The sequence below is a fragment of the Anolis carolinensis genome, chromosome 3 (assembly GCF_035594765.1).
Source record: "Anolis carolinensis isolate JA03-04 chromosome 3, rAnoCar3.1.pri, whole genome shotgun sequence".
Taxonomy (NCBI): domain Eukaryota; kingdom Metazoa; phylum Chordata; class Lepidosauria; order Squamata; family Dactyloidae; genus Anolis; species Anolis carolinensis.
Genome location: NC_085843.1, coordinates 250,362,931 through 250,389,789, shown reverse-complemented (window position 1 = coordinate 250,389,789; position 26,859 = coordinate 250,362,931). Strand labels below are relative to the sequence as shown.

General features: G+C 39.3%; 1 long non-coding RNA gene across 1 annotated transcript in view; it reads right to left on the bottom strand.

The window, feature by feature from the left end:
• Positions 1-468: 468 nt before the first annotated feature.
• The window catches only part of LOC134297840 (uncharacterized), a 54,263-nt gene continuing 27,872 nt past the window's right edge, over positions 469-26,859 (bottom strand). The window contains exons 2-3 of the long non-coding RNA XR_010004719.1: positions 6,938-7,169; positions 469-4,268 (exon numbers count right to left, since the gene is read on the bottom strand). This is a non-coding gene — a long non-coding RNA (uncharacterized LOC134297840). The remainder of the gene's footprint in view (positions 4,269-6,937; positions 7,170-26,859) is intronic.

Below are 26,859 nucleotides of genomic sequence, written 5' to 3'. Positions count from 1 at the left end.
GCCTCTGAAAATGGTTGGATTTCAACTACCATCATTATTCTTTGTGCTGTCTAGGGGCCCTTCCACACAGCCATATAACCCAGAATATCAAGACGGATAATTCACAATATCTGCTTTGAACTGGATTATCTGAGTCCACACTGCCAGATAATCCAGTTCAATGTGGATTTTATACAGCTGTGTGGAAGTGGCCCAGGATTGATGGGCATTGCAGTCCAACAGCATCTAAAGGGTGACAAGTTGGCCACCTCTGCCATAAACTTAGGAAAAAGAACGATAGAAACTATAATGGCAACTTTTGTACTACATAATTCCAATTACAGGAGAGCAATTGTGGGAGAAAGTTCATTTGTTGCTTAAAGACCTCTGTAGGTAACAAGTCACTGGACTAGTCTTCATATGTTCTTCTTATGTTCTTCAAAATGAGATCCTTAAATTCAAAAGCAGGACTAGTGTAGGTTCATTGAATGAAAGGGATTTACCTATATGTTTATTTAACAATAAATAATACATATAGCATGTCTGTTCTAGCTGAGTCTAACCAATAGGATTCAGGCCAAAATTCTAAGGTATACAACAACCTACAAAGGTACATATAACGATCAGGAGGCTCAGATACGTCTTGTACACAGTATATGAAAATGGGGCCAGTTTAACTTTTAAAAAGAGGGATGAAAAACAGAAATAGATGTGCATAAAATTATCCATAGTGTAGAGAAAGTGAAGCTTGCCTTTCTTATATTAGAACAGTGGTTCTCAACCTTTGGGTCCCCAGATGTTTTGGCCTTCAACTCCCAGAAATCCTAACAGCTGGTAAACTAGCTGGGATTTCTGGGGGTTGTAGGCCAAAACACCAGGGGATCCACAGGTTGAGAACCACTGTACTAGAATGACAGATAATCTGAAGCTAAATGAATTACAATGCATAATAGACAAAATAATACACTTTTTTACATGACACATACCTAAACTGGTATTAGCTACCACATGAGGTAGTGTTGGCTATAAACTTGGACAGAGTAAGAAGGAAATTTTAGGGAGGATGAGGCAATGAGTAGCTACTTCCCAAAGATTGAATCAACATTTCCTTGAGTACAGGAAATGATATATCTCTGCTATTCAACTACTCAGTGTGAGTAGTTGAATATGGTTCAGATCATAGACATACGTAGTTCATTAACTTAAGACTTGCTAGATTTAATAATAATAATAGTAATGATAATAATAGTTTTATTTCTTGCCCATCTCTCCTCACAGCTTGAGGTGGGTTACAACATTACTAAAACATAAACAAACACATAATCATTTTAAAACACTCTGAAAAATACATATATTAAAACATATTTCCATAAAATACATATTAAAATACATGGAACAAAAATTAGGCATACAGTGAAGTTTAAAATTCATCATTCAAACTGTCTGGGGTAGGTCTGCTGGAAGAGATAGGTCTTCACTTGTATCTTAATCTGACCCAGCTGTTGGAGCTCTACCAGCAGGTCGTTTCACAGTTGTGGAGCGGCCAATGAAAAGGTCCTCTGGGTGGTGGTTGCCAGTCGGGTTTTGGCTAGTTGGAGTAACTGCCCCCCAAAAGACCTAAGTGTGTGGGCAGATTGTACAAGAGAAGGTGATCCTGTAGGTAACCTGGACCCAAACCATGTAACCTGGAACCAAATCATTTATTTGGTGTTTGGGCTTAAATTGCTAATTTTACAAGTTAACACTAAAGCTATTTCAATGCCTCAATGAGTTAATTTGTTTTAGATTCATTAGAGTGGGTGGTTCTTCCTCTAGCAGATTCTCCAAAGACAGGAAGCCTGTTGAGAAGAAAGATTAGAACCGGAGAAGATAGCTTTGTTCCTAGGGAGAGCAGTTTCTTGCTGCATCATTGTTATCTCTGGCAAATAGAAAAAGCTCTGGAAATCCAGCAAAAGAAAATTGGGGAACCAACTGAAGAGTTTCAGCTGAGGGCCCTTCTACACAGCCATATAACGCAGAATACCAAGGCAGATGATCCATAATTTCTGCTTTGATATGGATTATATGAATCCACACTGCCATATAATCCAGTTCAATGTGGACTTTATACAGCTGTATGGAAGGGGTCTGAATCACATACTTTGGGGGTGCATGATGAAGCTGGGGCTATTAGTCTGGACCCAAACACTTATTTAGCCAAACCCAAGATCACCCTCAGGTGTTAATCAGTTGAAATACTTTGTAATCCTTTAGCATGTTTATTATTATTCTTGTAGCACTAGGCCTTTGAATAATTAAGTAGATACCATATATACTTGAGTATAAGCTGACCTAAATATAAGCCAGCCAGGACTCTCACTCGAGTATAAGCCAAATGGGGCTTTTTCAGCCCTAAAAAGAAAATCTCAGCTTACACTTGAGTATATACAGTAATTACGTTTTCTTCATCAACCTCTCCCCTATTTCTTATTATTTGGCTTCTATCCCTCCCTCTTTCAGGTAATTACTTGCTAACCTTCAATACACGGGTTGGTCTCATACAGCCATTCATGCAAATATTTGAATGAAAGGTAAATGTACATATTGGTGAGAATGGAAGGGGGTATTAAAAAGGGGTCAATGAGAAATTTCTAAGATAACAACCTTTCCCAATTTGACAGTTTCTGGACACAATTGAATGAATTAAATATATTCAGATATTCATGTTGGTGGCAATAAATAATTTCCAGTTTTTAAACATTTTACATTATTAAACATATTTTCAGACCTAACATCCCAAACAGTGAATGGTTGCACTCAAGCCCTGCCTGTGCCCCTCTCGTCAGCAACTAATTGACACCTGTGTGAGCAAAATAATAGGCTAGATGGTCTTAGCATGATCCAGCAGAGCTCTTATTGTGTCTTCATTTTCTCTCTTTTGTTTGGTATTTTTCAAGTTAAATATTTATAGAAACATAGTAGTCACATATTCAATGGTAAACCTAATGTATTAAGCAGCAGATCTATAAATTCTTAGCACAGAGGAAGTTTTGTTGAGCTCAAGGACTTATTTCTACATAAGTAAAGGTAAAGGTTTCCCCTGATGTTAAGTCCAGTCATGTCCGACTCTGGGGGTTGGTGCTCATCTCCATTTCTAAACCGAAGAGCCGGCATTGTCCGTAGACACCTCCAAGGTCATGTGGCCGGCATGACTGCATGGAGCGCCGTTACCTTCCCGCTGGAGTGGTACCTATTGATCTCCTCACATTGGCATGTTTTCGAACTGCTAGGTTGGCAGAAGCTGGAGCTAACAGTGGTGCTCACTCCACGTTGAGCATCAAGCAATCAGTGCTCAACTGTAGGCTCTGTGAGCTGGGCCTGCAGCCAAGCGCTTGATACTCATAGATCCGGCCTACAGCCAAGCGCCAGGCCCACTCGGATGTAGGTCCTGGCTGGCAGGCCCTGGTGCTTTGCTGCCCAAGGCCTGAAAAATCTTTGTTTTTTTTAGACCTTGGATGGAAAGGCTTATTCGTATCAGCGCCCATTTCCATAAGTGGTAGATGGAAACGGGGCCATACAATGGTTCAAATAGAAATAGGTAGTGATTTCATACAAATACACACCACTCAGCCCCCAGTGGCACAGTGTTAACGCACTGAGCTGCTGAACTTGCGGACCAAAAGGTCTCAGGTTCAAATCCGGGGAGCGGAATGAGTGCCCGCTGTTAGCCCCAGCTTCTGCCAACCTAGCAGTTCAAAAACATGCCAATGTGAGTAGATCAATAGGTACTGCTCTGGTGGGAAGGTAACGGAGCTCCATGCAGTCATACCAGCCACATGACCTTGGAGGTGTCCACTGACAATGCCGGCTCTTCAGCTTAGAAATGGAGATGAGCACCAACCCCTAGAGTCGGACACGACTGGACTTAATATCAGGGGAAACCTTTTCCTTTATCTTTACATTCCCAATGTATCCCTTTTTATTCGATAGCTATAAAGAATAAGGGATTATTTCATGAGTAGATATTTTAGCCCCCCAATTAAACAGTAAGCCTCAGTCTATTCATCCCTAGAAGAATCATTATGGTCTGGAGGCAATATGGTACTGAATAACAGCAGTATAGAAGAAAGGACATCCCTGTCTTGGTAACACCTTGGCTGAGATCCATATGAATGCTGGCAAGTGTTCTTCTGCTAGATTTCCTTTCCACTCACGTACACAACCTCATCTGATGGTACGGTGGCACATTTCCATGGCCAATCAGAAGCTGGTGTGGGCAACAGGATCCCAGGCTCAGTCTAGCTCCAGTTCTGCAATTGGGAATAAAGGAACTGTCATCTTTTCAGATTTCCATGAAATATCTCATTTTGTCTGATCTGATCTGTCAGAATGCAAGACACAACTTAAGACCGATCTCTTTCAGCAGGCCTACCCAGTCAATTTTTAACTATTACTTTTAAATCACATTCTATGTTTATTGTGTCTTAACTTTTGTCTTAGGTATTTTAATATGTGTATGTTTTAATATATGCTTTTATGGTTGCATTTAACTATGTTTTAATGTGTGATGTTATAGATGTATTTAACAATATTGTGCCCCACCTTGAGCCAAAAGGAGAAGTGGGTAATGAATAAAAAAATATTATTATATTATTAATTGCAGCAGTAAATCTGTGTAGCTTGGAAATATATAACCAATTGGAACCCTGACCAGAAAAAAAAAATTTTTTTTCTGTTGTCAGCAAAGTACAACCCAAGGACACAAATGCTATACGAATGATTTTGTTCCAAAGAGTACATCAAAGACATTTCCTGTTTTTTTTTTCAGCTATTGTCTGAGTCTCCTCTTCTATTGCTGCATCTGTTATTAAAAACTGAATTATTTTTTTCCATAGGATGTTTCCTTGTGTTTATTTGTCACTGTGTGTTATTGAGTACAGGTCTCATTAGAATAGCATCCTCTCCTCTAACTCTCGCTGTGATCGCTTGATTCAGCTTTGAAGCAACAGGTTGCTATGGCAGCAGGACAAAAGCAGCAAAGCCCAGGGTTGCATCATTCACTGGCCTGCCTACTATGGTGTAATTGAACATGAGGCTTCAGAGAGGTGCCAAATTAGCCTATGAGAGTGCCTTTGATGTATCATCTTCAGTCGCCATCTGGGTGACAATTATACTGCCAATCTCTCTCAAATAAAGCCTCTCTTTCAATTTCCTCCCTGCCTTTAATATTGGCCAATGAATGAATGATAATATACTGTTTATGTATAGATGTAAGTTCTGTGTTACTTTGAAACATATCCATGAGGTACAGTTGTCCTATTCACTTTTCCTGAAAACTGTCAAATGTGGAACTGTGGCGGCAAAAGAAAATGGATTGTTTTCTTGCTATTCCACCTGTGAGAAACCATTCATTGCAGTGAACAGCCTACTCAACATCAAGCCAAATAAAAACACAGCAGAGCACTCAAAGCACCTCTAAGGAAAGCAAAATAACCACTTTAAAAGTCAATAAATGACACTTATCCTGAACACAGAGAGACTGGTGTTTGGTTGCAACTCCAAAAAGGTTGCATTCCATAGTTGGAGACTAAGACAGGAGAAAGCCTTTTCTCCCATCGCAACAAAAAGGTTTCTGCAAGCAGGGATGTCTTTGAAAGGGCTACTCTTGCTTTAATAACTTAGCCTGAGTTATTAAGCCTGGAAAACAAATTGGCAATCAGTGCAAATGTTTCTGTAGTGAACTCATTGGTTTGTGAATGATACCAGGTTGGCATCCTGTTTGGTGAATTTAGCAGATTGCTACCAAAAGTCCTATAATAAGATGAGTGCTACTGCAGTCTACTGCTATGAACAATTTCCAGAGAGTAAGCCAAACATATTAGTATTTTGCAGTGAAAGCAACAGAGAGTTCTGTGGCATTCTAAAGATGGGCGAACATATTCCTGAGCATATATATATTATAGTACCACTGAGTTCTTTTAAAAAACTGAAATAGTTTTGAACATATAGATTTTGTTTATTGATTAGCAATTTATCACACTACACCCACAGAGAATGTCACAAAGTAATTGTGCCCATAAAAGTTATTTTTGAAAGCAAATTTGTTTTTAGTAGAAGTAGATGAGCAGAGTCCTCCGTCTCAATGGATGACTCTAACAATTATCTTGCAAATTTTCTGAATCAACCATGATGTCACAAAAACTCCTGCAGTTCAGTGAGCTTTTCCAGCAAAAATAATTCTAGCATTGTTAGGGCCAAGGTAAATGCCTAATGAAAGAAATAATTGTGTTTAGATTGCTCCATTGCTTGACAGTTTGCTTGGGCAGAAATACACCTGTGAAAGATATCAAATTTAGGGGGTTCTTTTTTCTGTGTCCAAAATTATCTTCCAAGATGTTTGAAAATTTTGCAGGGGAATGGGTTTAACATCACTTTCTGATGCTTATGAACGGGCAATTTCCATCCATTCACTTCCCTGTAGCTGCAATTTAGGATTTTTAAATATCAACTATTCAGTCATGAATAGGTATAAGGTATAGTAAAAAGGCTCAAATTTTTCAGTATAAACACAAAACTTCTGAAGGAAAAAAAAGGGTGTGAATCAATGCAAGTCATGAATGGATAACAGAAAAGGTACTCTTGATTTGAGACATGGGTTGTATCTACATGCTGGAAATAATAATAATAATAATAATAATAATAATAATAATAATAATAATAATAATAATAATAATAATAACAACTTTATTTATCACCCACTTCCATTTCCATTGGGGACTAAGCCCAATCAACAAATAAAACAATATTACAACAGCATATAAATTAAAACAGTAACAATATAATAACATTCATAAAATACATCAGCAAGCATCAGGACTAAACAGTGGGGCTATTAAAAATTAATGTATTTTGACACCACTTCAATTGCCATGTCTTAATGCTATGGAAACTTGGGAGTTGTAGTTTTAAAGGTTTTTACCTTCTCTGCTGAAAAGTGCTGGTGCCTCATCAAACTACAAATTGAAGGATTCCGTAGCACTGAGCAATGGTAGTTAGAGTGCTGTCAGACAGAATTAATTCTATGGTTTGGATGTAACAATGGTTTCCATAAATTGGATGATATACAGAACTTGACCAGAGGAATGTTGATGCTGCCCGAGTACATATTGTCCAAAGCCAGGTACATGAGGTAGGAAAGCCTCTCTTTACATCTGGAAGTAAAAATTCAATAACAACAAAGTAAATATTTAATCAACTGTTGGCTTATCACTTTAAAAGTGCTGCCTAAAATGATTGGTTCACTGTGGTTAGTGGAAAGACAATGTTCAAAATCTCCCTGACGGTTTTAATTTTGTTTAATTCTCCCTATTGCCAGATGCATGTGTTCAGTTGCCAGTGTTTATCTGTATTCACTATATTAACATCAGCCCCAGAGCTACCTGAGAGAGATTATTTTCCCCATGAGCTACCAGAATATCATAAGAAGCCATGAAAAGAATCAGTTACAATGCACATTGAAACTAGTCAATAACCAATTGCTAGTTTTACACTAAATCAACTCTGATTTTTCGGATGAAGGCACTAAGATTGAAATTCGGTGTGAGGAATATCTTAGCATTTTGGTCCTGGGAAGGCAAGATAAATTAAATGAGAAGTCCTGTAGAAGCCTACATGGTTTCTTTTCATTGCTCATTCGGGTTTTGTGGATTGCAGTCAAAAGCTATTTGAAAAATCAGAATGGTACGTCATTTATGACTGTGTCTTAAATTGCCCATGCTTCAGCTGAAGAACTACCATTTAACTTTACATTTTGAGTTATCCAAATCTCTCTTTTGTTGTTATCATCTCCTTCATTGCAAGATTAGAGAAACCAAGGGGGGGGAGTCTTAGCCACAACCTTTAAATATTACATAGGAGAATTATATTTCCTGTTACTGTGATTGCTAGTTTGGGCAAGGAAACCGAGTTGTTTTTATATTCGTTGGAACTTATATCTGCTTTTGTAGTCCCCTGACAAAAGAAGGCTATTTTTGTTATCATTATTACATTTGATCACCCCTTATAATTATAATGAATCTTTTGAACAAATGAACCATCAAATAAATGCAAGGAACAATGACATAATATGGATTTTTATTTATTTATCACACAACAGTTACAGTAAGTAGTTATTGTTTATTTATTCTGCTTTCTACCATATAAGATACACTGTAAAGGGAAAACAATAGTAAAACGGGGAGAGATTTTCTATTATGAATTTGAATTTTGTGGGTTTTTAAAATCATATTTGCCTTCACAGAAAAAGTAAGACCCTTGTTTTCTGTTTTCTCTACATTATCTCCTATTTTCCTCCCACATGTTTGGCTTGTGAAAACTTTATATTTTGAGATCAGTTAAGAATCTGTGAAGGGCAATTTGACCTCAAAAGGGATCTGTGTACCTTTTTTTAAAAAAAAAAAAAACAAATAGTCAGAAGGAATATAGGCGTATTACATTCTGTTCTCTTGATACATTACCAGCTCCTGGAGCATCATGACATGTGGCCCTAATTTTCCCCCAGTGAAAATCTTGTTCATGGCCAAAGTAGGAATCACAAAGTAGAAATTGGACTGAATTTCAATAAATCATCCCATGAGTCCTCTTAAAATTCTACTAGGTATAATTATCATTATGTATCAGATAATGTTCTTGCCTGTGACCTGAATCACGGAAGTAATACATTAGTATCTGCAGCAACCTTGAGCCAACCTTTTTGAAATTATCACTGATTTTAATCAACAATTAAAGATTTGCTGGTATGTAAAGGATCTTGTAGCACCTTCCAGACTAACTGAGAAAATGAAGTTGATGGCATAAGCTTTTGTAAACACAGGACTCATCTATACAGTCCACAGCATCTGGGGCTGGTCTGAAGCATGGCTGCTTCAAACCAACACTGGACAGTGATCCTTACCTTGGCATTTTTATTGCCACAGTATCTGCCAGAGAGCTCTTGGTTGTTGCTTGGTGCATTTATTGATGTGAAGATAAGCACCTGCACAACTTGAAGAGGAGATGGGGAAAAGAGGGAGCAACCTCCCTCATCTGTCCAAGTCATGCAGACATCTTTCCTGAATTTGGCAAAGGCATCAAGTGATGGCCAAGAGCTCTCCAGAGCTCTGGAGCTGTTGCTACAGCAACAAAAAATCACAAAGGTGACTACCATCCTATTTTCTCCATGCCATGTAATGAGGGGAAAGCAGGATGATGATATTGACCCTTGTGAACAAGCCAACTATTCACACACACACACCAAAGTGCAAAACTGCTTCAGGGAACAATGGAGCATTCTTCGCCACATACACAACATGTAGAAAAAACCATGTTAAGCAGCTTTGCCCCATGCTGGGAGTGAGATAGCCCCATGCATCATGTAAATGCCATGGAGATACTTTTCAACCACTTTGGGGTACATTGCCTGTGCAGATGGGCCATAGTCTTCTTCCTGAGATGCAGGCTTGCATCCTATCCACATTGTCCATCTCAGATGTTCATGGCCAAAGTAGAAATCACCTTGATCTTGGAGGAGCTAAGCAACAGTACATCCTTGCTCTGGAGAAACAGAATGATAGAAGACTATTCTCACTCCAGTTTCTCTGTCTGGCTATCAGTTCATTCATGCATGCTCAAGCCAAGTCTGCTATGTTAGTTTATGGATCAGGCTATAGGTTCCTGCCATTTAAAGATAAGAAAGGACTGTACAGGTGTACTGTCATGTTCCTCTAGTAAAAAAAAAGTAAAAACATCAGAATATTTTGGAGGATTAGCTGTGGCTGGGACTCTGATTTACAGCACAAAACCTATCTCAGGTTTTCATCTGAACTATCTAAGGCCCCATTGACACTTCCATATAATACCATTTCATTATGTAATATAATTGCATTGAATGCTCTTATATGAGTCTACACTGCAATATAATGCAGTTCAATGCAGTTAAATTGCATTATGAAACTGCATTACATGGCTGTGTAGATGGAGTCTGAAATACTGGCCCCTATTCTCCAAATAAATTCAGCACCTTGGAGAACTCTATAAAGTTCAGAATAAAACTTGGAGTGGATTCACCATAGCATTGGCCTGGGAATCAGCAACCACTATCAAGGTAGGATTGGAGGATTCACTTGAAAAAAGCAATTGAAATGGCCAAGCACAAGTTTAAATTGAAAACACTTTCACAATTTTATGCTAGCTATATTGTTTGCTTACTTCCAGCAACTTTAATCCCTTCAGGGGATTTATTTGTGTTTCAGTATCTCCAAGCAACAATAGAGATAGACAGAATAACAGCCCTACATAGTGTAATATAGCTCCTATGATGAGTACACAGAGGCAAGAAGATGAGTACACAGAGGCAGAAGTGAATTAATGATGGACAAATGTTATAAATATTTTGTCTTTCAGCCGCAACATCCAACAAATGCATTTCTCTTCTAGTGAATGTTGAAGAAATGTAAAATGCATATATTCCAGTTAGTTTTAAAAACTCAAACACTACATAGTTAAAACTGGAGTCTAGACTGGAGTGGCAATTGCTACAAAAATGAGAGAACCCGCACAACAACACGACTGCAAGTCCACATTTAAAGGGGTGAGCCAAAGGCCCAGTAACCAAATCCAACTATGTAACAATTGGGGAATAAGAGTGGGCTGAATGGCAGGATTCCTAAGGGTTAGTATTTTGGGGTCAGCCTGGTTAAAAGAATCAATCACACTAAACATTTATAAATGAATTTTGATAATTAAATTGCATCATTTGTAATTTAATTGATAGGGCATGTAGAATGTCCACCAGTTGAAATTTTAATGGACATACAGTTGTTGACAATATAAACTTTGGAATTAAACAAGAGACATTAAAGTGTTGCTTCTGCAGCAAAAAAATGTGCATGTGGCGGAGAGAAAAAATGCAACAAAATGTATTAAAGACCAATATTGGATAATTCATTCCATTTTCTTTATTCTAAACTATAAAATTTATTTCTCTGTATGTGTGCTTATGCCTTCAAGGCACCTGTTGACTTATGTCAACCCCATACATTTCATAGGCTCTGCAGTATCTTTGAAACTGAGATAAAGAGGTTGGTATAATAAGCTTTTGAAGATTAGGCCTATAGTCTATGAGAATTTATGCTACCAACTTATTTTTCTCAGTCTCAGAAGTATTACAAGATCCCTTTGCATACTGATCCAAACGTACACAGCAATGAATTTGATATCTTCCAATGTCTTAGCAATCCCACCAGTTTTGTGTCATCTGCAAACTTGAAAAGGGTCCCCTTCATGTCATCGTAGTTATTGGATGCCCCAGTGGCACAGTGGGTTAAACCCTTGTGTTGGCAGGACCGCCAACTGACAGGTTGGTGGTTCGAATCTGAGGAGAGTAGGTGAGCTCCCTCTGCTAGCTCCAGCTCCCCATGCATGGACATGAGAGAAGCCTCCCACAAGGATGGTAAAACATCGAACATCTGGACGTCCCCTGGGCAACGTCCTTACAGATGGCCAATTCTCTCACACCAGAAGCGACTTGCAGTTTCTCAAGTCACTCCTGACATGAGAAAAAAAATCATAGTTATTGATATACATTGTGAAGAGTAATGACCCTCCAGCAGAACCACTTAATACTTCCTTCCAGTTTAAAGCACAAACATTAATGATGACTCTTTGAACACAGGATATAAAGTATTGCCCTTGACATTTAAATGACAGTCCTTGCATATTGAAACAAAGTTACTGTTTCAATATGCTATATATTTTGTATTTACATATGAAGAATCAACCCCAATGGTGAACACAATAAAGCTAGTTAAAAATATAATGGACATACAGTTCTTGACCATTTAAACTTTGGAGTTAAACTAGATACATTGAAATGTTGATTCTGCAGCAAAGATGTACATGTGAAGGGGGCAGGCATGAGAAAGAATACAACAAAATGTTTTAATACCAATATTGGAAGCTCAATCATGCGATGAGATGCATGTTGGTCTTTTTGCTCTTTTCTACTCAAAAGTAAGTTCAGACAGACTTTTACTCCCAAAGAAATACAGTACATATAGCAGGGAAGGTAATACGCATGCATCTGTTTGAACAGAGTGAATGGGTTGTGTAGTATGTGTGCATGGGTAGTATTGTGAGCCATGGTGGCTCATACATATGTGTGGAGGGACCTACATACTGGAAGATGGGATGGCCCTGCCTACTGAGTAATTCCCAAATGGACTTATTCAAAGCCAATGAAAGTGGTTTCCTATCCATTACAGAATAGATTTCCAAGTTTAAAGTCTGATTTGTTCAGTTTGTATTCCCAGCTTTCTCTGCTGTTGTTTCTGTACATTTTGTACAGCTTATTGTTTTTGTGCATTTTGTGAGCTTCCACTATCTCTGGAACTATTTATTTACCTTGTGTACCAAAAATTAATTTGCTCCTGCAGTCACTTTCACAATGAAAATGCAGTTGTTTTTATTAGCTATTCAGACTCTCCTGCAGTAGTAGTTTAATTGCTTTTTGAGTTTCCTTTACAGGTGGAAAAACAAAATCTTCACAGAATCATTTTCATCCCCGCTCTGTTTTCCCTCTCTTGCCCCTTTTTTAATAGTAAAACTAAATTGCAGAGCAAAAACAAATTCAGTGTGGCATACTAGTTTGAGCATTGGTCTATGACTCTGGAGATCAGAGAGTGAAACCCCACTCAGCCATGGAAAACCACGGGGGGATCTTGGGCAAGTCACTCTCTCTCAGTTTCTGAGAAAGGCAAAGATGAATTCCTTCTGAACAAATCTTGGCAAGAAATCCCATGATAGGTCTACCTTAGAGTTGCTATATATTGAAAACAACTTGAAGGCACATAACAAGAGCAGAAACACAGTGTTATCCTCCAAAAACAATGTTGTGAGCACAGTACAGTATTCTCTGAGCGGACTGAAATATATGTGTAAGATACCTGATTGCTCTGCACTTGATTACTGTACAGAGAAGCCTTGGTTCACACATGCATATATATTCCTTCATTTTCTGTTTACCTTAAAACTAGTACCTACATATGAGCTGACACTATTACTTGGGGTTGAAGCCATCAAGTGACGAAGGCCCCATCTACACAGTCATATAATGCAGTTTGAAACTGCATTATATATAGTCAGTACAGGCTCACATAATGCAGTTCAGTGCAGTTAAACTGTATTATATAGGTCTACACATATAATGCTGAGTCAAACTGCATTATATGACTGTGTAGATCCAGCCATACATTCATGAGTGGAACAGCTATGAGTGGAGAAATCTTTATATATCTCACCCCCACAAAAAGTGTCACTTATTTTCTATATTGTTTTCTGAGTTAAAGATGTACAGAATCATTCTGTTCATGCCTTTCAGGTGTTGACTGTAAAATTTTTGTGAGGTTTAATCATTCATATGTAAATGGTGCATGCTCTGAGAATTGGTCAGATTAAGTGTACTGTACTTAATGTTTCTCTTGAGATATTTTTAATGCAATATAAACACTATGTGTGTGAAGTGTGGGAAAGGCAGATTTTTCTGCTTTCCACACCAATGCATTTGTACATAAAAGCAGGGAAGGGAGAGGTCTTTTCCTGTTGTATATTGCATGTTGTGAATTTCTGTATTATTGCTCCAACGGCACCAGCTAGATGATTTATTGGCTTTAAGCAATGGCTTCAAAACAGAGATATTTTTGCACATCTGTTTTGTAGTATGCCTTTTGGATAATGGTGGAGAATAAGGAGAGTGAGGCATACATATGCGTCCCTGAATAAACTGTACTGAGCAATTGGCAAAGTAGCTGCAATTTTTCAAAACCACTGGCAGATATCCGCAGCGCCCTTATAGAAAGACCTGCCATTATCTTTATGCCAGCGTATTTGTTAATCTCCCACATAAATGGTGGAAAATTTCCAAGAGATAGCCACTTTAGTCTGTTTCAGTATAAAAATGCAGAAAGAAAGGGGCTGGAGGGTTCCTGTGATAAACACAGCTGCATGCATGAATGCACAGTGACTGGATGCTAGAGCAGGAACAATTACTTACACAATAAATTAACCAAAGCTGGGGCAGTGGCATTTGCATCCTTATTATGAGGCAGTCTGCTATCATTTTCTGAGTAAACATATCACAGCCTGGATCTATACTGTTAAATAATGCAGTTTGAACTGCTTTATATGGTCAGTAAGTACCCTCAGTGGCGCAGAGGGTTAAACCGCTGAGCTGTTGAACTTGCTCAAATCTGGGGAGCAGGGTGAGCTCCCACTGTGAGCCCCAGCTTCTGCAAACCTAGCAGTTCGAAAACATGCAAATGTGAGTAAATCAATAGGTACTGCTCCGACAGGAAGGTAATGGCGCTCCATATAGTCATGCCGGCCACATGACCTTGGAGGTGTCTACATACAATGCCTGCTCTTCAGCTTAGAATGGATATGAGCACCAACCCCCAGAGTCAGACACGACTAGACTTAATGTCAGGGGAAAACCTTTACCTTTACCTATATGATCATTGGAGATGCATATAATGTGGCTCAATCTGCATTATATGGGTCTACGCTGACCATATAATACAGTTCACACTGCTTTATTTGGCAGTGTAGATATAGCCTGAGATTATGGTGCACATCTCTGAAATATCTTGAATTTTAAAAGGAAACAAGTAATACAGTGAATTTAGATGATCAGATGCCCACCATATCCTTGTTTCTGCAGTAGTTCCAGTCAATATAATACTTTCTGTGCTATCCTTTGCATGCACAGGATTTGTACACTGTATTTGTTAGCAAAACTGGTTTGGTAATTGTGTGTTATGACTCAACTCCTTTTAAAATATCTATTTGGTTAAAAAGATTGCTTTTCCTGGAATATAATCGCACCAAGCCTACTTTCTTGTTTAAGTAAGAAACCTAATATTTATCATGAAAAATACTTTGAGGATGGAAGATAACAGAAATCTTAGCTCTAACTAATTAGCTAGGGAGAAGAGATTGGGAACCATGTCTATCCCCTACTCATGAATAAAGCTAACATTTCTGTCCCTCCTTCAAGGACAGAAGGAGATATAAACAGAATAAGGACAAATGATGTCAGTAACTCTAATACAGATATACCCCTGCTAATATAGGCCAGATCTACACTTCCATTTAATACAGTTTGAACTGGGAGCTGTAGTTTGGTGAGGCATTGGTAAATACTCTTTTAGAAGCGAAGGCTAAAGGCAATGAGCCATGGCAGTTAAAGTGGAGTCAAACTGCATTAATTCTGGGCTGTTGTATGTCTTTCGGGCTATGTGGCCATGTTCCAGAAGTATTCTCTCCTGACGTTTCGCCCACATCCATACCTCACAACCTCTGAGAATGCCTGCCATAGATGTGGGCGAAACGTCAGGAGAGAATACTTCTGGAACATGGCCACACAGCCCGAAAGACATACAACAGCCCTTTGATCCCGGCCATGAAAGCCTTCGACAATGCATTCATTCTGCAGTGTAGATTTATCCTAAGTAAAATTAGAAGAAAGGCATACAAATTTCCAAAATCAAACAGCTAATTAAATCTATTGAGCAGTTTTTCAGTTTTTATCAATTCACTTTCACATTGGGCCTCCATTTCCGACTCTTCTGTTGATACGATATTTAAGGTCCAACAGTTGACAAAGCAATATTGATTCTAGTATGTTCTCAGCTTTTCAACATCTGCCACTGAACACTCAGCACTCACAGTGTTGTTATCTGAGATCTACGTGCAAAAGGAGGTTTCTGTTTTATTCTTTGTGAGTATGAACAACCTTACTTTGGCCTCATCTGCTCGTTTCGAAAACGGGAGGCCATTCACTCCACTCTTGTGCATCTGCACCTGTTCATAGGATCTAATTTGATTTGCTGTCTAAATACCAGTATGAAGCTTGGCATCAAGAGGGAATGTCAAAACAAGGCAGTCGAATGAGAGTCAGGCAATGAAGATCAGGACCATATGTCTACCTCTCTTTTCATTCCGCAAACTACTGTTGCTTTTCAAATTTACAATAAGCAGCTTGCTATATCACATACATTTTCATGCACTCAAGAACCTCTCAGCAGATCACCTATTTAGTCCTTAAATGTGCCCATCCTTCCATATGATGCTCCTTCCCTGAAGCCACCCCAGTCTAGATTGTGCATACATAGCAAAACACAGCAGCAGACCAGATTTTCCTGGAAGCTGCAGAGCAACAAGTGAGTTACATTACATTACATTTGTCCTTACATTAAAGAACAAAAGGGCTGACATTGTATGTCAGGATCAAGGCAAAAGTATGATTCTTTTTAGCCGCCAGCTGTTCTGAGTGATAGAGGTCTGCTTCTGCTGATGATCAACAAGAAATAGGATGATATTTCCTGCCCCCTCCCGCCATTGATCTGTGACAGAGGTTCAGCTTCTAGTGGTTGCTATCTTGCTTGCTGGTTTCTGCCAACCTAGCAGTTCGAAAACATGCAAATGTGAGTAGACCAATAGGTACCGCTCCGATGGGAAGGTAATGGTGCTCCATGCAATCATGCCAACTACATGACCTTGGAGGTGTCTACAGACAATGCTGGCTCTTCAGCTTAGAAATGAAGATGAGCACCAACCCCCAGAGTCGAACATGACTAGACTTAACGTCAGGGGAAAACCTTTACCTTTACCTTAATGGTGACATGGTTGTGAATACAAGTCATAAGTGAATACAGAGCAGTTGCAGCTCCATAGCTCTGTTTTACAAATCTGTAACTGCAACATAGGATGTCAGTTCCGTTTTCTTCTCTTCCATTTCTTTTTTTTTTTTCCACAAAGCAGCAAGATCCACAATTTCTCTAGGTATGTGCAGATAATTTCAACCTCTAGCACATTGAAGTTAAAGCATGAGTATATCATTCTTATATGAATGCTGGGAAAATCCTGTGGGATTGAACTAAGGCCTTTCCAGTCCAGCATTCTGCTTTCATAGCCAGCTACAGGCCTCTTGGGAGAAACAATGGTGAGTCATGTACCTGATTTCATCTTCTCAATCATGCCTCATATTAACTTGTCAGTAAAGTATTTGATACTGATACCCCCATATCAAAAGACCAGTAACAACAGTATATATTTTCTCTATGCTTTTTACTAAGGTCCCTTCCACACAGCCCTATATCTCAGAATAGCATGGCAGAAAATCCCATAAAATCTGGTTTAAACTGGGTTATCTGAGTCCACACTTAGATAATGTGGGATTTTCTGCCTTGATATTCTGGGATATAGGGCTGTGTGGAATGGCCCAAAGAATTCCTGGTGATCCTGTGGTATACTTCCACTGGAGCTCAACCATAGACTTGCAGTGACAAACCTAACAACACCTATGAGGTGTCCTCTCCAAGCATTACCTAGGTCCTTTGGTGCAGGGTTTCATTATCTGCAGGTTCACATATCCACACAGTCCTGGAATGTATCCTCCATGGATATGGAAACTGTAGTGTAAACCTATCAGCACTACTGGTTACTGATGCAAGGGAACTTTCCCAGTGTACCCATGAACTAAACACCAGCCATTTAAATTAAAGGCACAGCTGTCCTTAAAGGTTGCCTGCTAGCTATTGCACAGTTGAGCAAAACTGTTGAACAAAAAGCTATCAGATTCCCCCTTATATAACACTGAAAATAGTAGGTCCTCATGGCATATCCACTTGTCACAGTAATCAAAGGACCTCATCAGATGGCCCTTTGTAAAGCGGGGACAGTGGGTGATATCATGGGGCAGCAGAGGGAACTGTCTCGCTATGTTTCCTACCATCAGGGTCCATGATATCCCCTCTCACAATGTCTTCCCACTTTCCCCTGCTTCCTCTTCGTCTCCTTTGCTTTTTTCTATAAGGAGTCGAGTGCACACCTGACTCCTCTGAACCCTGCTGCCGCAATGCTGCTGGCACGGAGCCCCATGTAGTCCCGCCGGAAGAATCCCTTCATCATATGATGGACTCCCGGGGAATACATGCCAGCAGAGGAGAGAAGAAGGGAGAAGTCTCTTCTTTCCCTGCATGTGATGAGGTGGTTAAATCTCCAAAAAGATTCCAGTTAAATCCAAAATTTCTTCCAAACCTCTTCTTGATCCCAGTTTTCAAGATGGGATGGATTTTTCTGATGATCTGTGTCATTAACTGCCTCATTGTGTTTAACCTGCCCAGCTGTCAGTCAGTTCAAATGCTCCCAAATGGTATATTTCAGGGATGGAAATGAATAGCCCCAGAATAGATGACAGATTTAAATGACTGCTCAGACATAATTCTTTGGCTGAACAATCTTCCTGCTGCTTTTGCATAGTTTATATTTTTACATTTTACATTGGAGACGTTTGATTCTGTTATAACCATTTCTAACAGGAAGTGCTCTCCAAATGAAAAATAAATAAATGGAAGCCAGTGTTATTTTTTAAAAAGGTTTTCTAGAGTGCTGACAGATTGTGACTATTTGCCCTGCTATACAGACTGTGAATGCAAAGTGAGATTTACAGTTTCTTTGGAAAGCTTTGTTTTGATTGCAGAAATAAGAGACAATTGTTTTTCCTAATAACTGTCTTTCACATAATGCAGAGGAAAACTATTCAAGCTGCTTATTCTAATGACACAAATCATTAATGTACGAGATTATTATTTTTTGTTGTTGAAGGCTTTCATGGTTGGAATCATGGTTGCTGTGAGTTTTCTGGGCTGTATGGCCATGTTCCAGAAGCATTCTCTCCTGACATTTTACCCACATCTATGGCAGGCATCTTCAAAGGTTGTGAGGTATATATCTGTGGAAGGTCCAGGGTGGTAGAAGGAACTCTTGTCTGTTGGAAGTAAGTGTGAATTTTGTTAATTAATCACCTTGAGTTCTTTCTCCCACCCTGGACCTTCCACAGATATAAAAACCTCCCTTGCTTAGTTTCCAATATACCTCTGAGGATGCCTGCCATAGATGTGGGAAAAATGTCAGGAGAGAATGCTTCTGGAACATGGCCATAAAGCCTGGAAAATTCACAGTAACCCAATTATTATTTTGTTATTTGGCTTGCAACTAGCAGAAGAAACAGAAAAGCAATATGCATGGAGCTAGGTAATAACTCTGTGAAAGCAATATTTTTATGCTCTAACCCTAGACACAAATGTCTGGAATTAAGTTGTATTGCATCAAAGGAAAATATGAATATATATTGTAGATGTAGGATTGCATCTCAGAGATGGTAGTAGGAACAATGTATATCATACAACCTGCGGTTTACAGCTTCCACTATCCCCCACTGCATTTTTCCATCCCTTCCAACAGAAAGCCCTACTGAATTGACATGCATACAAGATTACTCCTATTAGAAAGACACTGAAATTAGTCACTGATAATATTGTACATTCAGGATGTGTAAAGTATTGCCTGTTATTTCTGAGGATAGCCTCACCGCACTAAACCATGACATTTCATGTTTGGGACATTTGTCCTGAACTCCACATAGGCCATTTTGGGAAAGCTGGAGTTTTCTGAATGGTTAATTAATTAATGTGTTCACATACTGGCCTGACATAATACTGAGTTGGAGAAAAAAATCCACAAGCAAAGGGGAATACTTGTGCAAGATTTTGTTATGCAGTATGTAATAGAAAAGGTAGGTTCTCACATTCATACAGAGGTTATGCACACTGGTAATTTAGGAGTGAAAGGCCACTTATATTCATTGCATCCCTAAGTTTCATTCTATTAAATATATTGTAACCCGAAATAAGCAATTGCTAGACAAGTCACAAATCATCAAACCTTGTTCTGTTTTTTGACTGCAAGGCATACTATGAGTCTTGAAAGCTTTATGGTTCACAAGAGGGCATTGTTTTATACACAGACAACACTGACATTAAATTTCACTTCCCTGGGTCTACATTGTCTTACGTATAGATTTATGTTATGTATCCTATCGTTTTGGAGCCTCCGGTGGCACAGCGAGTTAAACTGCTGAGCTGCTGAACTTGCTGACTGAAAGGTTGGTGGTTCAAATCCGGGGAGTGGGGTGAGCTCCCGCTTTTAACCCCAGCTTCTGCCAACCTAGCAGTTCGAAAACATGCAAATGTGAGTAGATCAATAGGTACTGCTTTGGCGGGATGGTAACGGTGCTCCATGCAATCATGCCGACCACATGACCTTGGAGGTGTCTACAGACAACGCCAGCTCTTTGGCTTAGAAATGAAGATGAGCACCAAGCCCCAGAATCGGACACAATTAGATTTAATGTCAGGGGAAACCTTTACCTTTACCATTTATTATTTTTTGCAAAAAATGACACAAAGTAGTCAACAACATCAATAAACATTTTAAACAGTTCAAACAGTGCATTCCTAACTCAACAATGCACCAGCTGTAAAAAGTTTGGATAAATCAAAAGTCTCTTTTGTTGTTCTTAGAGGCGTAAGTCTTCAAAAATTATGTTCTTACAGCCAAGACTGAATAATTTCACCATTCTTCCCAATCTGCAAGAAAGTTGTCAAGAAGAATGCAGTTTTTGAATACTCTTTCCTGTTCTGGACCTATTATATGTAGGCAGAATAAAGTTTCTTGTGCAGAAAACATTTTTTTGTCTTTGCCCACATAATTGCGTAGTCTGGTTATTTTTATTCACCTAGGATTTGTTCCAGAAGTCTACAAAATGTATAGATTTTAGGGGACTATTTTTTCTTCCCTTCCTACCGTATGCATTCTTCAGTGATTGTTTTCCTGAAAGGGTCTCCTGGTCAAACCGGTAACATGTTCCGAAGAATAGATTTTGCTATAATTTATCCAGGCACAGCCATCTCTACCTACCACCCATTCATGCTTGCTTACACACTTATACACGATTATTGTCAAATCCAAACCCTTCTTCCAAAGCAATACTTGTCCTGACTTGAAGTAGTAAGGCATATATTAGGATTCTAAGTTTCTGACATGCACTTAACCTTCTACATTTGCTAAATTTCTTGACATTTCAAAATGCACGCAGTGTGTTGTCTTGGAGATTTCTTGGTCCTAATAGGACTGCGGGTCCTGTCAGCAATAGCAGCAACAGCTGCCACTGATGCTTTAGTCATTCACGAAAGAGAATAAAACTTGAAACATCGCCTGGGAAATAACATTGTGAGCTATCATTCCATTTTCATTTTCACTCTAAGCATGCATCTGGTTTGCTTCCGCTCACATTCCACGCTACTCCTGACCAAATAGGTTAGGGCCATTCTTCCAAAAAAGAATAGCATTTCCTAGCGTTGATGTCAATGTTTGCTTATTTTATCTACATATTTTTAGATAAAGTTTTTATTTTGCTTTATAATAAATTATCCAAAGTGGATACAGCCTTTTAAAACCAATACACCAAGTGGCAAGAATAGTAACTATACATACATACATATATAGGATCAGGCAGAAACAGCTACTCATTTCCAAACTGCAAAAAATTAAGAAGCAACAGAATGGGCAGAAAGAGCTGGGCAGAAAAGGATGGATATTTGGGGGGCATATAATATCAGTATGAATCCTCAATACAAATGCATTATGGTATGAGATGTGGGGCATAGGTTCATGCATTCTGCACATTATATATTACAATAATGTCTACCTGTGCCTTTTAGAGTTTCCTTTATTTTCTTGATATATTAAAACTATTTTTCAGCTGGTTGCTGTGATTTTTTTCAGTTGCTATTTTTCAGCTGCTATTTTTAAATAACAGCTTTCATCTGGATCTATGTAGAATCGCAGCATTGGAAGGGACCATATGGGCCATCTAGTCCACATTGGCTACTTTAAACCCTTTTTTAAAAAACGAAAAGCTGACTATAACATTGTAAAAGCAAATCAAGCATGCACAATTACTGTGACATCAACTTGAGAGTAATGTGGTATAATTGTTTTGGAACGGGACCTGGTAAATGAAAGTTCAAGTTCTCACTGAGCCCTAAAATCACTGAATGGTGATAAGCCAACCACACTCTCTCAGAATAGTTGGGGTGAGGATGAAGTAGGAAGGGTGAGCTAGGTATTAGGCTTGTGTACGATTCATTTTCAAAAAAGTCTTTGACTGGTTCGGTTGGTCTGAGCACCTGTAATTTTTTTTCGGCCACAACAGAACAATATCTATTGAAAACTTGGCTGCTTTCTGTTTCTTTCAGTTACAGAGAGGGAGGTAGCTGCTAGAAGGGAAAAGGTCTCAGGCATGGGTGGTGGGAATGAGAAAGAATGCCTTCTCGACTCTGGAATTCCCTCCCAAAGGACATTAGAATGGCTTCCTCCCTGTTGTCTCCCAAAAAGCAAATAAAAACCTATTTCTGGAAGGAAGCCTTTAGGGAAGACAATGAGTACCCATGTTAAATGACAATGGTTTTTTTTACTATGTCAATGAGATGGAACTGGTTTTAACATAATTAGTTTTAATATGTTTTATCATGTATTGTTTAATTTTTGTGTTTTTGATTTTTATGTATTTTGAGTCAGTATTGTATTATGTCTGAATGGCATTGAATTGCTGCCAAGTGTTAGCCACCGTGGGTCCCTCAATGAGGAAGAGAGGGCAGAAAATAAAACAAATGAAATAAATAAAATAAATAAAGGACTCCCAAAAGGGTGGTTTCTTCAGTCTTTGCCTTAAACTTAGGTCTCCTCTCAATACAGAAGGAATGCAGGAAGGGGCATTTCTTAAGTCCTCACTTTAAACCTGGGTCTACTCTAAGGTGAGAAGGGAAAGGATTGCAGGAATGAGGGTTTCTTAAGCCCTTACCTTAAACCTGGGTCTCCTCTAAATACTGAAGGGAAAGGATAGCAGGAAGCAGAAACCTGGAAAGCCCTCCCCCCATTGTGCCAATGAGCCAGAATGAAAATGAATCTTTCGACTTCCTGGATCGAAAATGGATTTCTGTCATCTTGAATTTGGGAGGTTCCCGAAAAAAAGATCCAGGCCCCCACCGAAATCTGGGATGCTGAAGCTGCTCAAGGTTTACCTGGATTGCACAAACCTACTAGGTATACCATATGCAGTTCATTGGGGAAATGGTAAGATAGAAATATAACTAATACATAATCTATTGACAATTGTTTGTGGATTTCATATATGTATATATGTGTATGCAGCATTTGAAGACAGTTGGGTTCAATCCATGAAGTGTCACCTTCATTTAGCATCCACAAGATGATTGATTTTTCTCTTCACATGTGTGATTCCATAACTAACAGGTAGTTCCCTGGATGATATAATGGAGAAATTGGCTGCTGTAGATAGTGAAAATGCCTCCCAAATTTATCAACCTTTTCATTGTTTGACACCTGCAGTGAATGATTGGCACTTTGGTTTACGTTGTTGCTTCCATTTAAGTTTTTGCCTTATTCTTGCATTTATGTTTAGTTTAAGGCATTGTTTTATCTCAGGAAACTACTTTTGAAAAATTGCACTTATAATTCCAAGCCATGAAAAATAGCCATAATTTCAGACATATTAAGTAAAGACTCACTTTTCCAATTTCTTCAAAATAGCTAAAATATTTATTTGTATATTGTAAATATTAATTTAAATTTAAAATGAATAGGTTTCTTTTGGACCAGGAGGAAATCTGAAATCTCATTGGTGTTGTCCTGTGGTGGAAAACACATACATCTCCTGTGAGCAACTCCAAAGGATCAAGAGGCATCAGCACAAGGTACAGTCTGATCCATTGGTTATGGCATGTGCTATTCCTCTTATACCATTATCAAAGTCATAACTATCAAAATTAATAAAATGTACAGGATGCATTGCAAAATGGAGAAAGATGTTCATTACTATTTTATCATTATACTGTAAAGTAGTTCTAACTTATTTATTGGGAAGGAAATGAATTATATGTAACCAATACTTTACAACTAGCTACTTCTAAGCCCACCCACAGAAAATATGAAGGTACAGTGAAATGCATAAACACTGTATAATAAAGGTGTCTGAACTGAAAAATAATAAATTTGATGCAATAGGGTCATGTGATATGATCTCCAATAGTTCAATGCTACAGAATGTTTAGTTTTCTGGAAATCTTATGGTTATGTAAATATGGTGTATTTCTATTCTTCTGAGCCGTTCATTTGTGCCCTACCCAGCAGCACATGCAGCCAAAAAATAAAATGTTAAGCATTAGCAATGTCTTCTACCAGGCTATTGACACAATCTCACTTCAATCATAGTAGCCTGGAGGAACAGCACAAGCTGTGCCTGCTGTTTAGTCCAAAGGTTACCCAACAAGCATGAGACTTGCAGAAACACAATAGGGACAGCTGGTTGGAGACTCACGAGTCAAAAGAGATATCAGGCGAACTACTAATGTGCTGTAGATGAGGTCAGAGTGATCCCGTTTGGATTTTGTTTGACTGCAATAATCTGGCATTGAAATTAGTTTGACATTCAAACACCATGTTATGGTTTATGAGCTGAGCAGATGTTTATGAAGGAACACCTTTGTTTTCTCATTAGGCATGTCTCCTTCAATGTCAACTTAACCTTGATTGGAACTAATCCAGAGGGATCTTGCAGAACATTACCGACTAACTGAGGGTCATCTACACAGTGCCGAAAACACAGGATTCCCGAGTTAAAGGGGGAGGGGGGTGGCTGCATGACGCTAATGGTAAATCCACACTGATTTGCTGCAATGGACAAAAAACAGAGGGTAAAAAGGTCCCCTTTGTTGTGGTTTGTAAAAGACACCATTATGTATGGGTTAACTGGAAAAGTACGTATAAGAAGCTGATTGGTTGAGCCTGTGAAGAGCCCGATATCTGATTGGTTATTTTCTCTGCCATGCTACTGGGGAACCGGTTTGAATAGGTTTACCTCACAGAGAGAGTGTGAGCTGACTGATATATAGCCAGGAGAGAAAATGGCTGCCAACTTTCTGAGGCCTTGTTATTTCTAAGGCATTGGGGCAATTATGTGGACTTTAAAGGGACTGTTTATTCCTACTGTTCTCTGTAAGCAATCAGAGAGGCCATTGTAAATATTGTTGCTCTGTTTGATCTTTTGAAGTTAGTAAAGTTCCTGTTACTTGCAATACAAAGCTGAGTGGCAAGATGACACTGCAGGATGACTTTGGTTCACAGGTGGACGTAAGGGCTTCAATTTAACATCATCTGTAATCCTTAACACTCTTTTATCCCAATTCTGGATGGAAAATTTGGGTGGCCCCTTCTACACTGCCATATAAAATCCACATTGTCTGCTTTGAACTGAATTATATGACAGTGTAGACTAAGATAATCCAGTTCAAATCAGATAATGTGGATTTTCTGCTTTGATAACCTGGGCTATCTGGTAGTGTAAAAGGAGCCTAAGGGGATTGCCCATTTCACAGCAGCCAGAGTGTTGCTTGGCAGTATCAATGCTTTTTCCCCAAATACTTTAACTTGACCAGAAAGTTAAACATTACTGACAAAGCAATTACCTTCCTAGTCCATATAGTACATCAGAAAGTGATTTCTTGATGTCTGATCTTTCTTTTGATCTGCTTTTCTTGGAAGGAACAAGCCATCGATATGTCAAGATTGTTTTGGACATTTACTCTTTATGATCTTTACTTACTTGAAGGCTTTTGCCATAGAAACCTGCCTTAGCAACAGGGAATCAGAATAGTAAGAGGACAAACAGAGTATTAAAAGTTAGTCCTGTCATCTTTGTGAGAGCTATACTGATTATTTATTTATTTATTTATTTCCAATATTTCTACCCCGCCTTTCTCCCCGAGGGGACTCAGGGCAGCTTACACAACTGGCAGGATCACTACCAGTATATCATAATACAATAAAATAATAAAACAATTAAAATAGTTAAATAACATAGTAAAATAGAATATATAAAAGATTTAACACAGTGCAACGCCGAATATATATGCCAATCATCCATCAGACCTTGTGCAAGAGCCTTAATCCAATCCATGTCAACGCTAACTGAGTTCATTCCTAAAACGCTTGCGCACATAGCCAGGTCTTCAACTTCTTTCTAAACCCCAGAAGAGATGGAGCCTGCCGGATGTCACTGGGGAGGGAGTTCCACAGCCGAGGAGCCACCACTGAGAAGGCCCTGTCTCTTGTCCCCACCAGCCTCGCTTGTGAGGCAGGTGGGATCAAGAGCAGCCCCCCCCCCCCCCCGGATGATCTTAAGGTTCTTGTGGGCTCATAGGCTCATAGGAGGAGATGCGTTCAGACAGGTTAGTTGGACCAGAACTGTTTAGGGCTTTGTAGGTCAAAACCAGCACTTTAAATTGGGCTCGGTAGTATATTGGCAGCCAGTGGAGCTGGCTTAACAGGGGGATGGTACGCTCCCTATAAGCCGCCCCAGTTATTAGTCTGGCTGCCGCCCGTTGTACTAATTGGAGCTTCCGGGCCATCTTCAAAGGCAGCCCCACGTAGAGCACGTTGCAGTAATCCAAACGGGATATAAACAGAGCGTGGACCACCATGGCCAAGTCAGACCTCCCAAGGAACGGGCGCAGCTGGCACACGTCTCAGTTGTACAAATGCTCCCCTGGCCACCACCAAGACCTGGGGCTCCAAGCTCAACGATGAGTCCAGGAGATCCCCCAGACTGCGAACCAGTGTCTTCAGGGGGAGTGCGACCCCGTCCAACACAGGCTGTAACCCTATTCCCTGTTCAGTCTTACGACTGACCACGAGGACCTCTGTCTTGTCTGGATTCAATTTCAATTTGTTGGACCTCATCCAGTCCGACACAGCAGCCAGACACCGGTTCAGGACCTGAACCACCTCCTTAGTGACAGGTGGAAAGGAGTGACAGAACTGGACATCATCTGCATACAGATGACACCTCACCCCGAAACTCTGGATGATCTCTCCCAGCGGCTTCAT